Source organism: Octodon degus, unplaced genomic scaffold, assembly GCF_000260255.1.
Source record: "Octodon degus isolate 3935 unplaced genomic scaffold, OctDeg1.0 scaffold00046, whole genome shotgun sequence".
Lineage (NCBI taxonomy): Eukaryota > Metazoa > Chordata > Mammalia > Rodentia > Octodontidae > Octodon > Octodon degus.
This window is the reverse complement of record NW_004524622.1, coordinates 4,163,270-4,178,682: the sequence shown is the minus strand read 5'-3', so window position 1 is coordinate 4,178,682 and position 15,413 is coordinate 4,163,270.

Sequence of the window (15,413 nt, the reverse complement as noted above, 5' to 3'; positions counted from 1 at the left end):
ATAACCGAGTGTACCTTCATGTTTTCCTTACCTCACTTACCTTACAAATTTTTTCTGAGGATGTGAATTTTAGAACAATTAAGCTTTCCTACAAACTCTTCTTTTACTATTTATCCTTCGATTACATTTGCCTGTACTTTTATTGAACGCAATTTCCATTCTGTTCTGTGATGACAAAAAATATTATGGCTTTATCTATAGCTTCTTGACAAAGTTTCAAACATGTGTTGTACGTTGTGAGTGGGTGCGTCAAGTGCGTACTTCTGTATATGTGTGTGTGTGTACATTGTTTGTAAAATATGGAAGTAGATTACGTTCCTTCCTCTCAAACCAAATTACAATGCCTGAACCTCTCAAATAAAATGTTTCTAGTGGTAAAGCAAAATACATTTTTACTTTCCACCATTTAAATTCAAAGCACATTTTTGTGCACATGATGACCCTCCTATACTGACTTTTCCTGAGATATTTCATTGCTATCTTTCTACTAAGAGGACAGCACCTTGTCCTCGGGTCACAACACACCCACCCAGCGAGAGTCCTACGTCCTCCTCCAGCCTGCTGCCTTCTAGACTTTTCAACTTCTTGCTGTTTTCCTTCTAGACCTGTCACATAGCTGTCACCTGAAAATCTCATTTCACCCTACGCCTTAATTTGCTGGATTTAAACTTGAAATTATTTCCCTTCTGACTTTCTCTCTTGCTCTGAGGAAATAATATTCTAGGAAACGCTATCTTTTAGTTTTCTCATTTTAATCCTAATTATAGGTTGCTCTTTTCTCCCTTTTTTTGTTTCATTTTCCTTTTAAGATTTTGGAGGTGGTTGTTCTATAGTTTAAATTATTTTTCTGCTTTCATTGTGGAGTGAACTTTTCCCACTGTTTTTTCTGAGTTTTCTCGTTCCTGCTACCAATGTTATTGGAATGCTGAAGCTGAAAAGGAATTAAATCATGATGTTCTTATGAAGTGACTATAGTGTGTCTCACTTCTAGTCTGGTTTTGTCTGAGGGAAGATCACTTAAAGGCACTAGCTCCACCATTACGATCTTGCTGTTCACTAAGTTCTTTATTGAAAGCCCAGTTATGTGTTTGTTTATGTACTTACTTCGGGAAATTGACCACCAGGCCTGGTGCATGCTGGACTCATGTTCTACAATGGAGCTACAACTCTAGTTCTTTTTATTTTGGCTGAAGAACAAATAACATGCTGCTTTGCTCTCATGTTTAGGAAAGTGTAGAAGAGGGCTGAATTACACAGTTGCTCCATTGTTCAAGAAATATCATTCCTCCTTTTGAGCTTGAACCGCTTGGAATATTTCCTGCACCTTGAGTCTGAATACAGTTTCACTTGAACAAGGCAGACCCTCCTCTCCACATTTTCCTCCAAAAGCTTGTTTGTTCTCCATATTCTGCTTTTGAGAAATGTGCTGAGACTCCTCATTAGCTGTTAAGGGCATCATGTACATTCTGTGTGAATTTGTCAGTGCAGCCCTTTTCCAGCTCAAGACAGAGAAGGGGCACATGCCTGCATTCTAGCCATAATTTAAACAAATATACTTAAGGTTAATTTTTATATTCATATTTTGAATAAAATGTCAGCATATCTAAGTTCAATTTATATATACAATTTTATCATTGTAAAAACAAAGTGTCCTCTGTAATCTTCACTTGCCTCCTAAAAGTCATTCAAATAGATATTATTTTTAATTTCTTATTTTAAAATTAATATTCATTACTCTTAGGCACTGTCTCTACTCATTGGCAGAGATGAGTAAGACTCTGTTGCTAAACAATTTATGGACAAAATAAGTAAAACATTAAGGGCCAGCCAAATAGTTCAGCAAATTAAAGCACCTGCTTAAGCAGACACAAAGACTGGGAGTTAGATCCCTGGGCCTGCTGTGCCAGCCCCACGCCCAGGACACACTGAGACAGCAATTGAGACTGGGCATGGTGGCTCATGCTTGTAATTCCAGCAGTTGGGAGGCTGTAAACAGGAGGATCCCTATGAGTCTGATTTAGTAATGAGAACCTGTACACCCTGTATACTTTGTCCTAAATGCAAAATAAATTTAAAATGCCTGAATTTTTACATGATTTTTTCATGTGTATATTAAATGATGTTATAAAAATACACTTTGCTAAAAAATATTTCAAAATATTTTCTTCAGCAGAATATCTACAAATTCAGAGCATGACATGTAATTTTGGAGTTTTTATTTGCTTTTTTTTACAACAGAGTTTGTAGATGAAGTTGATGAACCACCAAACATTAATGAGTTGCTGTGTAAACACACTTAGCAGCTGTACTTACCCCGTGAACAAAGGTAGGTCAAATATGTCACCTCAAAATGGATCTAAATTAGTTATACATGGCCTGTAATTTGTTTTGCCGATATTAAAAATAAATTTTGGTAATGAATTTCTCATATAACTAATCAAGTTTATTTTCTAAACTCTGAAGTCATTAATTTGCCTTGTTATGATAATCTATTTTAATGGGCCTTTTCAGAACTCCCTATATGGCTACTAATGACTCTGAATATAAAAATCATCTCATATTTCATGTGTTCCTACTTTATTTTCATTAATCATTATGAAATCATTGAAGCACTGACATTTTTCAACACATATCAGTTCATCTATAAAGGCCAATTTGTAAAAAGTTGAAAAGCCCTTCCCAAATAAGAAGAAATAAGCAGTTCCTCTAAATGGCAAAACTTTCGCAAGAACTTTAGAAAGAAATTGTTAAGCAAAAGTCACTCACTTATCAGGTGTTAATAGTTCCCTGAATCTTTAGAAGCATGTAAGTGTCTATGATTGCATGAGAAGAATACAGGTAAGATGACATTTTAGGGCTTACGTCTGGCTGTGCCCCAAAAGCCTCATGTGGTCAGAGGAGTGACCTTCATAGGTGACAGGATCTAGAGTGTGTGACACTTGGATCGAGGGTGTGATTACTGTATTGGCCCACTGATCATTTCGGCATAGTTCTGGGCGTGGACAGACAATAGGAAGTCCCCAGACATGATGGAATATGAGGACAACATGTCAGCTCTGGCCTTTGCTTGCTGTTGGTTCTTTGCTCCTTTACTGCTTTGCTGCATTCTGCCTGCCATGAACCATTTCTCCTCTGTGATGGCCCATGCCAGGCCATCCTGCCCTGGAGCCTGCCCACTATAAACTGAAATCTCTACAGACTGTGAGCTGAATAAACCTTTGCTCCTTTGACTTTGGATGCTAGGCATTTTGTCTCAGCAACCAAAACAGCAGCTAAGGTGGGTCAGGTCTGAGTGTAGTAAGTTAGTAGCTTTTGCCCCCTCAGCTCTGGTACTGGAAAACGTGACTTTGCTGACTCCTGGTAGCTGCTTCCTGCTGAGTCTCCTGTGCTCCGCTGGGCTGGTAATTACTCTTTTGCGGGGTGATTGTGGTTTAATAAAAGTGGCTTTGTACGGCCCTTGTCATACTACTTGGGCTCCACAGTGCTTCTGGGTTATTTACCTGGGATTCATTTTTAAATTTGTAAAAGACTTGGTTACTTTCCCCTTAATCCTGTCAAGAATTTATGAACTTATTATTTTATCATCAAATTTTGATGACCTAGATTGCACTCCAAATTCTTATTGTTGCTTCCATAACTTTATTAGCTTTACAAAAACAAATTTTTCATGAAATGTGTATTAGAGGAAGTGTGTAAATCTGAAAAAATATTGTTTTCAATTTGTAATTAATAAAGACAATGCAAAATTAAAATAGTTTAGCAGGTTATGTTTGCAATGAGCATTTTGTGGTACACCAAGGACAGCTACCAATTTGTTTATATCTTATAATATCACGTTTAGTCTCGTATGCTTTGTGTCTAATGCCATTTTGCAATAACCCAGGATTGATTTTAGTTCCTAGAGGTACAGAAATGTACAAATGGAGCCAGTGATATTGCTCAGCAGCATTAGCCACTGCCTGGCAAGTGCAAGGTCCCAAATCCAATTCCAAGTCCTGCAAAAACAAAACAAAACAGCAGCAATAACAATAAAAAACAAGAAAGAAATGTACAGATAAGATCTGGCCCATGTCTTCATTGAGCTTTTACATGGTAAAACTGTATCTTTATACTTATTGCTCTTCCTGTTAATTTTTTTAGTAAAACACTTGTTTACCTTATATCTACTTGTAAAGCCCATGCTCTAAGGCCCATTTTGAGTTTCAGAATTTTTATGAAATGTCCTTGAGATTTCTCCTTAGCCCTTTAACTTTCCTTGATATACATTTTGTAAAACAGTCACTATTTCAATTAAGATGCAGCACATTATGGTAGTTTCAAGGGAAGTGTTTCAATATCAGGCCCCACACAGACCGATTCTGCAGGCTTTGGGGAATGAGGCAGCCCTTGTGGAGTCGAAAGGAGAATACCTGCTTCTTAGGAACGAGCGTTGAGGGAGGCCCATGTGGTGAGACGAGAAGGGGGCAGGGACACAAAGGGACATTGAAGCCTCAAATCCTTTCCTTTTCAAAGCACGACACTGGAGTCCAAGAGTAAAGAAAATAGTAGGGTCTGGAAATGAAAATGATTGTGGTGCAAGACCGGCTTCTCTAGAAATTGATATCACAGGCAAAGTTACAATGATTAAGCCCAAACTCTCATTTTTCTGTGAAGATTAGAATAGAAATAAGCTTACTGTAAGTGCTTTACACAAGAAAGTAAGCTGGAACTCAAAAAGAAAAGCAGGGCTGGAGAGATGGCTCAGTGGTCTAAAGCACCTACTTGAAACAAGCTTGGCAAAGCACAGGGACCGCGGTTCGATCCCCAGCACCACATGCCAGCCAGCCCCGCCCCCTGGCGGGCTGAGCTGGCCACACACACACACACAATAAATAAAAAAATGTAATAAATAAAAAAATAAATATAAAAAAAAAGAAAAGCAAAGGGCTGGTCCAAATAGCTCAGCGGACTAAAGCGCCTGCTTAGGCAGGCACAGGGGCCCCGGGTTTGACCCCCCAGCACCCGCTAAGCACAAGGAGACAGAGACTGAGATTGAGTGTGGTGGCGCACACCTATAATCCCAGCTCTTGGGAGGCTGTAAACAGGCTGATCGCTATGACTCCAATGTAGTAGTCAGACCCGGTAGAAAGAAAACAAAAACTATATATGTGGATTCTGCGTGACTTAAAAACATAAAGAATGGAATTTTGTGCATTTACTCAGCCCATATGTTAGGGCGTTACACATGCACGCCTTTGAAGGTGGAGTTATCCACGGTTCAGAGCTATGAATACACCCTACAGCCAAAGCCATCTACTCCAGATATAGTAGATCCCAAAGCCAGTTGGGTAATGAGTATAGAGGACCCCAGGAGCTATGTCAGAGGCATAAGTGCCTGCCTGGCAAGCATAAGCTCGATCCCAGACACACACACCACACCACACCACACACACACACACACACACACACACACACACGTATTATGATTCTAGAGCACACCTCTTACATGTTGTCCTGGCAGGGATCTACTCAGCTTAAACTAGCCCTGACAAGTGGTCAGTTATGAGATAAAACTTCTTTTCAGACAAATTTTTGTTCTTTATTTATTTGGTACAGGGTCTCCCTACGCAGCCCAGACTTGCAGTGATCCCTCTGTCTCAGCCTCCCCAGAGTTGGGACTACAGGCGTGCTCCACCACACCCATGTTTTGTTGGCTCGCACTCGGTACTGGAGTCTGAATCCCAGGTCCTTGCACTTGCGAGGAAGGCGCTTAGAACACGTAGCTCTCTCCCCAGCCTTAAAACTTCTTTTTAAATGTGCTAATTAACTCTTCCATAATGTGAAGTTACATTTGTGAGATGGAAGGGACAGAAGTAGGCTCTCAGCAGTGAATGATGATGTGAAACACAAGAACAGAGAAAGGTTAATGCACGTCAGATAGAACGTTAGGTTGGGAGTCTATTTTACTGAAAACACCATTATCACTTAATAGTTGCTAGAGGGGCAGGGTCTCTTGGTCCCTTAGAAGGAATCTTCCAGCTGAGATTCTATTCTCTTAACTCAGGGCCTTCTTCTCCATCTAGGAACAAATTCAGTGCATTGGTACTGAGATCTGTCTTGTTCTACAACTATTCTGAGGGCCCATCAGCTTTGTGTACACCATAGTGATTAGGCCGAGTAGGACTGAGATGGGACAAGTCATACTTGGTGGCACCTGACTGCAGTCACTGTAGTGGAGGAGGCTGAGGCAGGAGCATAGCAAGCTCAAGTTCCATCTGGATAATTTAGCAAGACCGTCTCAAAATAAATGGTAAAAAGCTCTGGGGTTGTAGTTTAGAGCAAGAGTTCTAGATTTAGTCCCTAGGACTAGAAAACAAGTAAACATACAATAAGTCACAGATTCTTTTCCATAAATCCTTGTTCATCTAGCACTACAGAAAAATCAAAGCCCACTAGAGTATTAGCCACATGAATTAAGGAGAATTTGGCCTCATATGTAAATAATCCATACCCCTATTAAAATAAAATATACTTTTTATGCATCTATTGTCAAAATGATCTCTGGATCATGAAATAATAAACTTTTTTTGACTAAAGAATTAAATTATATTTATATAGAATTTTCCAAAATCACATGGACTTAGATATTTCACTTAGTTCCCCAAAAAATAAACTAAAAGTTTTCCTAAGGAAATTACAAAGAACATACTTGGTCATGCTGTACTAGGTTTTACTTCATGGCTCTTTTCAATTTATCCATCATTCATGAGCTCATTTGTCACTGCCACTCTTTTTAGTTGTTACAGTTGTAGAAAGTATTGTATTATCTCACATAATGTCTATAATTATTAATCTCCTATTTTTAATTTTCTTAGTTTTCCCAATTTTAAAACTCATGTTAGCTTAAAAATATTTTTGACTATTCACAAGATGTCACCAGAATTTTAATTAAAATTCCATTAAGCCTTAGACTCTGAAGAATTATTACCTTTATGTAATTTTGTCTTTTAACATGTGTATTATGCTATTCTAGTTATTAAAAATCTACTTTAAGGCCACAAGAACTTTGTTTTCCTTACATAATTCCTACATATTACTTTTTAGATTTTCTTGAATATTTCTAATATTTCATTAATATCATGAATAGATTTCTTTTTTCTATTTTATGTTTTCCCTGGTTAATGCCAGGGGATAATGAAGGTATTAACTTTATCATATTTTCTTGTGCATAAATGTTAACTGGACTTTTTTTTTAATTTTAGGGAAGGGTCTACCGGGTGTACAGGGTCTCACTACTAGATTGGACTCATAGTGATCTGCCTGTTTGCAGCCTCTCAAGAGCTGGGATTACAGGCATGTGGCACCACACCCAGTCCCAATTGCCATCTCAGCATGCCCCAGGGGCAGGGCTAGGCACAGCAGGCCCAGGGATGAAAGTTCCTGCCCCTGCGCCTGCTTGTAGGTGCTTTAATGCGCTGAGCTATTTGGGTGGCCCTGGACTTATTATTTTAATAATTTATTATTTATAAGATACACTATTCGTTAGGGAGTGAGTATAATGATGATGTTTAATATACATATAATTTTGTCTCCATATAATTGTAATTTATTTTCTATCTAATTTGTTACTGTAAGAATTATTTAAGACAAATAAATTACACTGTCAAGTGATGTATTTCTTTTATTCTTAGTATTTAATTATATTTACTTTTTCTATATTTAAGTATAACTTATAAAAAAGCTTCATTTCTGGACTTGCACTGGAAATTTGGATAAACATGTCTATGACATTAAGGATAAAATTTAATTAAATTAATAATAGGCAAATTAAAAATTCTAATAGACAAAGAAATAAAAATTCTCTTACATACACTGTTAAATCATATCCTATTTTTGAACTACCAACATTATATATTTCTATAGATAATATTTTTAAAGTTTACCATTTATATCTGGATTATTTTCCCATGTCACCTTTTGCATGTGCTCTTACTGATATACTTGCTTTGCTAGAGGCTGGTCTTTTGAATTCTTTGCCTTTACCTGTTGTTTGCTATATCATGAAGTCTCATGTTTGTGTAATTTGCGTTTCTTTAGATCTTTATGTTTACCTCAGGTAAGAATAGTTTGTCTAAAACTTTGAGCAGAGGCCAGCAAGATAGCTCGGTGGTCTAAGCTTCTGCTTAGGCAAGCAGAGGGACCTGGGTTCCATTCCCTGGCACCCCATGCCATGCCAGCCCGCCTCTGGGCTCATTGAGCTGGCCACTAAGATCCGACATAGTGGTGCACCCTGTAATCCCAGGGCTGGGGAGGCTGAGAGCAGGAGGATCACCAGGAGTCTGGGCTGTGTGGTGAGACCCTGTACCAAATACATAAAATAAAATAAAAGTACAATAAAATAAAAATTTGAGGAGAATAATAGAATATTTTCTTTCATTTTGAATGATTTAAGGGTGTACATCTTTCGGAGTACCTTTCCATAAACTGAGATGCATTATATCCCATATCTAGTCTTCCCTTCCTATTTTCAGACGTCCCCTCTGACACTCTCCACTTTCATCCTCCTCTGGTTTGTGCCCACTGGAGTGGGCTGGTGACACTCACCCCTTCTAGCCCTTGAGGGTTCAGTCAGTACGGAGCAGACTGGAGAAAGGCAATAGAGGCAGAAGATGGAAAGGAAAGCCAGGCTGAGGACCAGCTCACCCAGCTCTGTCTGCGGGGTCGCCAGGGACTGACAGTTTTCCTCCATCAATGGTGACTTCTACTTGCCACTGCCCAGGATACCCCTCTGAGGCGTCCACACCTCCCTCCTTTGCTTCTTCCTCCCTTACACATTCAGGACAGGAGAGGTGGTCATACATTATACTTGTTAACCTTACACAACCAAATCTTAGGACTCCCCACACCTAGCACAACACATCACATACATTAGGCAACTATTCATAGATTATACCAATTTGGTTTGCCAAACCTATAGTATAACAGTTTCATCACTATTTTAAAGTAAACTATTTGTAATAATTTTTTTCTTAATTCCAAGGAGTGGGGGTGATGTGCTTCGTATGCCACTGTGTTTTACTTTTTCCAATTAGCTCACTATGCAGAGACTTAATTTTGTTGACAACAAATTTTTTTTTTTTATTTTTGTTAAGGTAAAACTACAATCTCAGTTACTGATTTGTTTCTTTACATTTTCTTCTAATTTTTTTATTTATAACCATTTTAGTCAAAAGCACTGTGGAATCTTGTAAAGTGGTCAAATGCAAAGGAATCCCTGTCCATCAGCATAATCGTCACTGAGAACTGAGACCATCTGTGGCAAGAGGACCCAGAGAAGACCACTGAGGAACTTCTTCCAACAACGTTAAATCATGCCCGAGAAAGAGGACTTATGCGGATAAGTAACCTCTCTCTATGTGGTGACATTTCCATATAAGAGTGAAATGCAGGTAGCAGCCTGCTTGCCAGTAAAACACCAAACAGCATTTGTTACAAAGAGGAGCTTCAAGACCTTTCTTACTGGGCTCATCTAAGTATTATCCCATTAATTTTTTACCAATCTCAATCATGTATGTATCTGTCTTTAAAACTTAACTGGGGCTGGAGAGATGGCTCAGTGGTCTAAAGCACCTACTTAGAACAAGCTTGGCAAGGCATCAGGGACCGCGGTTCAATCCCTCAGCACCACATGCCAGCCAGCCCCACCCCCTGGTGGGCTGAGCTGGCCACACACACACACCACTCTCTCTCTCTCTCTCTCTCTCTCTCTCTCTCTCTCTCTCTCTCTCTCTCTCTCTCTCTCTCAAATAAATAAAAAATAAAAAATAAAAAAACTTAACTGGAACTGCTTCATGCATGCTGAAATTATCTGTGAGGACATGAACTAGTTTTAGTTAAAGTTACTGCTCTAACTTAAACTTTGCTACTTTTGATTTCACCCTGATGGGACAGTGTGGTGATGAGTAAAATTGACATTACCCCTTTTGCAATGAGAATGAGCATTACTTTTTCTAACTAGCCTATCAGTAATGTTTCAGAAGCCTTGCACAATTAATCCCAATAATTTAAGGGAAAAACAGCATCTTGATAGGAAGACAGAGTACAAACACTGGGGGCAGGCTCACCCCTGACACATGCAGCACAGAGAAAACAGGAGCATTTGTCTATGAGCCTGCTAGAAAGTGAACCCTCTTATTGTTGGCAAGCATTTTTTATCTTACTGTGTGGTGAACATTTCTACTACACATAAATTTCCAACACTGATATTCCTTGGGCATCCTGTATGTTCCTTTTTCCTCTGGGATCATGGGTTTAAAATCTACATACAAGGGGTTGTATGTATAAGTAGGAAGAGTAAAGTTACACAATACAGCAAAAAAAGTAGCTTCATTAAAAATTTAGTTTCACTGGATATTTTAAAGTCTTGCTTTATGAATTAGAGAAGCAGAATTCAAAGGAGAGTATGCTGATAAATGGATATATTTTTGTAATTTCACAAATATATCTGAAAGAAAAAATTTCTTAGAAATTTTTTAAAAATGTATATTTGGTTGTTATAGGGTCTCACTATGCAGCTCAGATTCATGGTGATCCTCCTGCTCTCAGCTTTCTCAGCTCTGGGATTACAGATGTGTGCCACTATGCCTGGACTCTGTGGCTGGCTCAGCCCACCCTGAGAGCAGGGCTGGCACGGGATGTGGTGCTGATCAAACCGCAGCCTCTGTATGTGCCTAACCTTGTGTAGGCAGGCACTTTAGTCCACTGAGGTATCTCACCAGCCCCGCTAAGACAATGTTTTGGTCTTCCAACCAAACATCTCAGTATCCATATTGAACAGAATCTTGATACCCTTCATTGCTTGATCTAATTAGATCTAATTAAGGAGTCTTACAGTCTCTAAGCCATTTTTGCTGACTTCAGAGTAGCATGGAAAAGATCAAATGCACACACAGCATAGGTGATACATTAGAGGTGAAATTTTGGCTGGAAATCTTTAAAATGAAAAATATTCACATATTATTAAACATAAAACACAACACAAGCTATATAGAAATGATTAATATTCCAGTTTTACACATTTCTTCATTCTTCATAGACAGATAGATAGATAGATAGATAGATAGATAGATAGATGTAGATGTATATACACACACACACATATATATATATATATATATATATATATATGCACATAATATTTTAGAGGGAAAAGTAAAAAGAAATAAAATTTAATTTGAGTACTATCACTTGCTAAAAGTTTTATTTTAAGTCAATATTTTGTCTACAACAGTCAAAAAGATAATTGTTGTCATTCAATGCTGAGGTAGACACTGCTTAGGTAGACGCAGTGGCCGGGGTTCCATCTCCGGCGTGCCATGCTGGCCCGGCCCCTGGGGGGTGCTGAGATGCTGATTGAGACTGGGCGCGGTGGCGGGTGCCTGTAATCCCAGCTCTTTGGGAAGCTGAACACAGTCGGCTCACTACAGTCTGATCTACGTAGTGAGACCCTGTAGACCCTGTAGACCCTTACTGAAAAATACAAAAACAAGACAAAAATAAGTTATACTGAATATAAACATTTCAGAATTGGCAAACAGAAAATCTATAGATTGATTCTATATAAACATATTGCATACTAAAATTGCATTTTAATGTTGTAAATTTGTTTCCTAAATGTAATTACTACTAAAAAGTACTGCACCCAAATATCCTCCAGCAGTTTTAATTGTTATTAACTTGCAGAGATTGAGCAGACATCATATGAAACGATGAAGGGCATGAATTAAATAGCAATTTTAAAAATCAGTCCTTTCTCTTTCATTTCTACTTAGAAGGTTGAAAAGAATTAATAATGCCCTAGTTAGAAAATTGCTTTAGGGAATGTTCTTTAAAAAGAAATCTGTTTTCAAACACTTTTATTTTATTTAATAGATTAAATATCCCTATATGTAAACATGAACAATCTGATTGAGGGAAAAATGGATTTTCCACTGAAACAAAAGGAAATTGCTAAACTTACTCACTTTCAGGAATTTCCATATTAATATAATTAAAATAAACCTGATTGGAGATTCAGTCCTAGTGAAGGCCCCGGTGAGTGTGTGGGAGACCTTCCAGCCACACTGTGCTGGAAAGACCTGCTGGTCCAAGCCCAGGTGCAGCATGGGTGAGACCCACTTCCATCCCGTTGGGACCCCACCACCACTCTGCAGCACCCCACCCCCACCCCGCTGGCCCACTGAGAATTTCTGCCATACTCTGGGGACCCCCAGATCCAGTCCTAGACAAGGCCTGGTGAGTGTGTGGGAGAGCTGCCTCTACCACCTACTCCACCTTGTCCCCTTCAGACTCAGCTCAGGCCTGACATACAGGCCTGGGGTGAAACCCTGCAGCTGCAATCTCTGCAGAGAGATTAGGGGACAAAACCACCGAGCTAGGCCAGAAGCAGAACATCTTGCCAAAGGGGCACAACAAGTTCACTCCTAAGGGCGGCAGCAGGTAGGAGCTGAGCACAGTAGCCAGACCCAAGCCAGGCACATCTGCATAAATCCAAATTTTGTAGATCTGAACCTTAATTTTGGTAGGTTCTAAGGTTATAACTGCACCAAAGCTCTACAGCAAAGATCAGAAGACAGTGCTACACAAAATGACAATGAGAAGGAGCAAAATGCAATCTTAGATACCAAGCCCACACATAACAAGTGCAGAGGACACTAACACAGAACAAATTGGGAATCACACAGCTGAAATCAGTGAATCAATGGCTTCTGAAATAAAGAAACAACTGCAGAAAGGTATAGAGGAACTCAGATTGGAAATGAAAAAATCCCTGAATTAATAGCATTGGCAGTAAAGAATCAAACGCAGAAATATATAGAGGAAACCCAATGCCCACCCAGAAAAAGTGCAGAGGACAGTGGCTCAGCTCAAATGTTTGAATTAATAGTGTCAATAGTAAATAAGCAGCAGAAAAAAAGTTAGAGAGGAACACAGAGCAGAATTTTTTACTGAAAAAAAAAATTCTCTGAACTCCTAGCATCTGAAGTAAAGAATCAACTACAGAAACATAGGGAAGAAACCCAAACTGAAAAACACTGTAGTAAAAGAATTAATAACTGCTTCTAAAGAAGACATTGATAAAAAAGTAGATATTAGGAAAATGACTGATTCTTTGAATAAGCAATACAGGAGAGAAATAGATCACATGAAGCAGAGTCAAAGAGATAGAGAGGAACTTAAAATCTCAATCACAAGCTTGCAAAACTGTTTGAAGGAAAGTGAAGACAGAGTTTCAGATCTTGAAGACACTGGTGCAGTCAGTGAAAAGGTAAGAAAAGATCTCTTAAAAGCAACTAGGATGCAGGAAAAAAACAATTCATCACTTGCAAGTCAATGCAAAGATGAACAACATGAGACTAATACGCATCAATGAGAAAGAAGGACTCAATACAAATGACATTTAAAAAATATGGGCAGCAGTAATAGCAGAAAACTTCCCAAATATGAGGAAACAATCTGACATTCAGGTAACCTCAACCCAATTAAAAACACACTGAGACATATAATAGTCAAGGTCCCAGAAATTCAGCTCAAGAATAATATACTGAAAGCTGCTAGAGAACAGAAGCAGATCACATTCAAAGGAAAACCCATCAAAATTACAGCCAACCCCTTTTCACAGACCATGAAGACAAGAAGAGCATGGAGCAGAGTACTTCAAGTCCTCTATGAAAACAAAATCCATCCCAGAGTACTATACCTTGTAAAACACTCTTTCAAGTCTGATGGAGAAGTGAAATACTTTCATGACAAAGAACAACCAAAGAATTTCATGATGACAAAGCTGACCCTACACAGGCTTCTGAAAGATGTTCTAGAGAGGGAACAAAATAATCAGAACTCCATGAATGAGATCAGAAGCAACCAACTAAATAAGGAAAGCAATTAAGCACAGGAGAAAAAGAAGTAAAGAACAACAGGTAACTAACATGTCAATCATAACTCAATACATCTCAATTATAACCATCCATATAAATGGACTCAATTCACTGATTAAGAGAAATAGACTGGTAGAGTGGATTAGGAAACAAAATCCAACGATATGCTGTATACAAGAAACACATTTAACTCATAAAGACATTCATTGGCTGAAAGTCAAAGGATGGAAAACAATACTACACACCCCAACACCTCAGAGAAAAGCAGGGGTAGCAATCCTATTCTCAGACAGACTCAACTTCAAACCAAGATTGGTCAAGCAAAATAAAGAAGGCCACTATATACTGGTTAGGGGAAAAATTCAAGAGGAAGAGGTAACACTCATAAATATGTATACACCAAACACAGGAGCACCCATCTATATAAAGCAAATCTTAATGGACACGAAGAATCTAATATCCAATACCACAATCTTAACATGAGACCTTAACACCCCCTTATCCCAAAAAGATAGGTCAACCAGACAAAAACTTAGCAAAGAAATTACAGAACTGAACCAGAGCTTGAAACAAATGGACTTGGTGGATACATACAGTGTGTTCCACACAAACACAGCTGAATACACATTTTTCTCAGTTGCACATGGGTCATTTTCTAAAATAGACCATACTGGTCCATAGGTCATGCTTAAGTATATGCAAGAAAACAGAAATTATCCCATCATATCATCTGACCACAGTGCAATGAAACTGGAAATAAATGACAAAAGAAACCATACCAAAAAACCCCTAAATACACGTAAATTAAACAACACGCTACTCAGAAACTAATGTGTCACAAATGAAATTAAGCAAGAAATTCAACAATATCTAAAATTCAATGAAAATTCAAGCACAACTTACTAGAATTTATGTCATACGATGAAATCAATTCTCAGAGGGAAATTCAGAGCTGTGAACTCACACACTAGCAAAACAGAATGGGAACAAATAAACACCCTAAAGCTAAACCTTCAAAAACTAGAAAAGGAAGAGCAAGCCAAACCAAGAGCCCAAAGATGAGAAGAATCATAAAGATTAGAGCAGAAATTAATTCAATTGAGACAAAGAAAACAGTTGAAAGAATTAATGAAAGAAAAAGGTGGTTCTTTGAAAGATTAAATAAAATCAATGAGCTCCTTACTAACCTCATCAAAAAGAGGAGAGAAAAAATTCAAATACAAGCAATAAGGAATAAAAAGGGTGTAATTACCACAGACCCAGTGGAAATTCAGAAGACTATCAATAGTAACTTTGAGAATATTTACTCCCACAAAATAGAAGACACGGAAGAAATGGACAGATTCCTAGAAAGGTACAAATTGCCAATACTGAATTGAAAAGATATAACCACTCTCAATAGCGCAATAACAGCCAACGAAATATGAGATGTAATAACAAACCTACCGACAAAGTAAAGTCCAGGTCCAGATGGATTCACAGCTGAATTCTACAAGA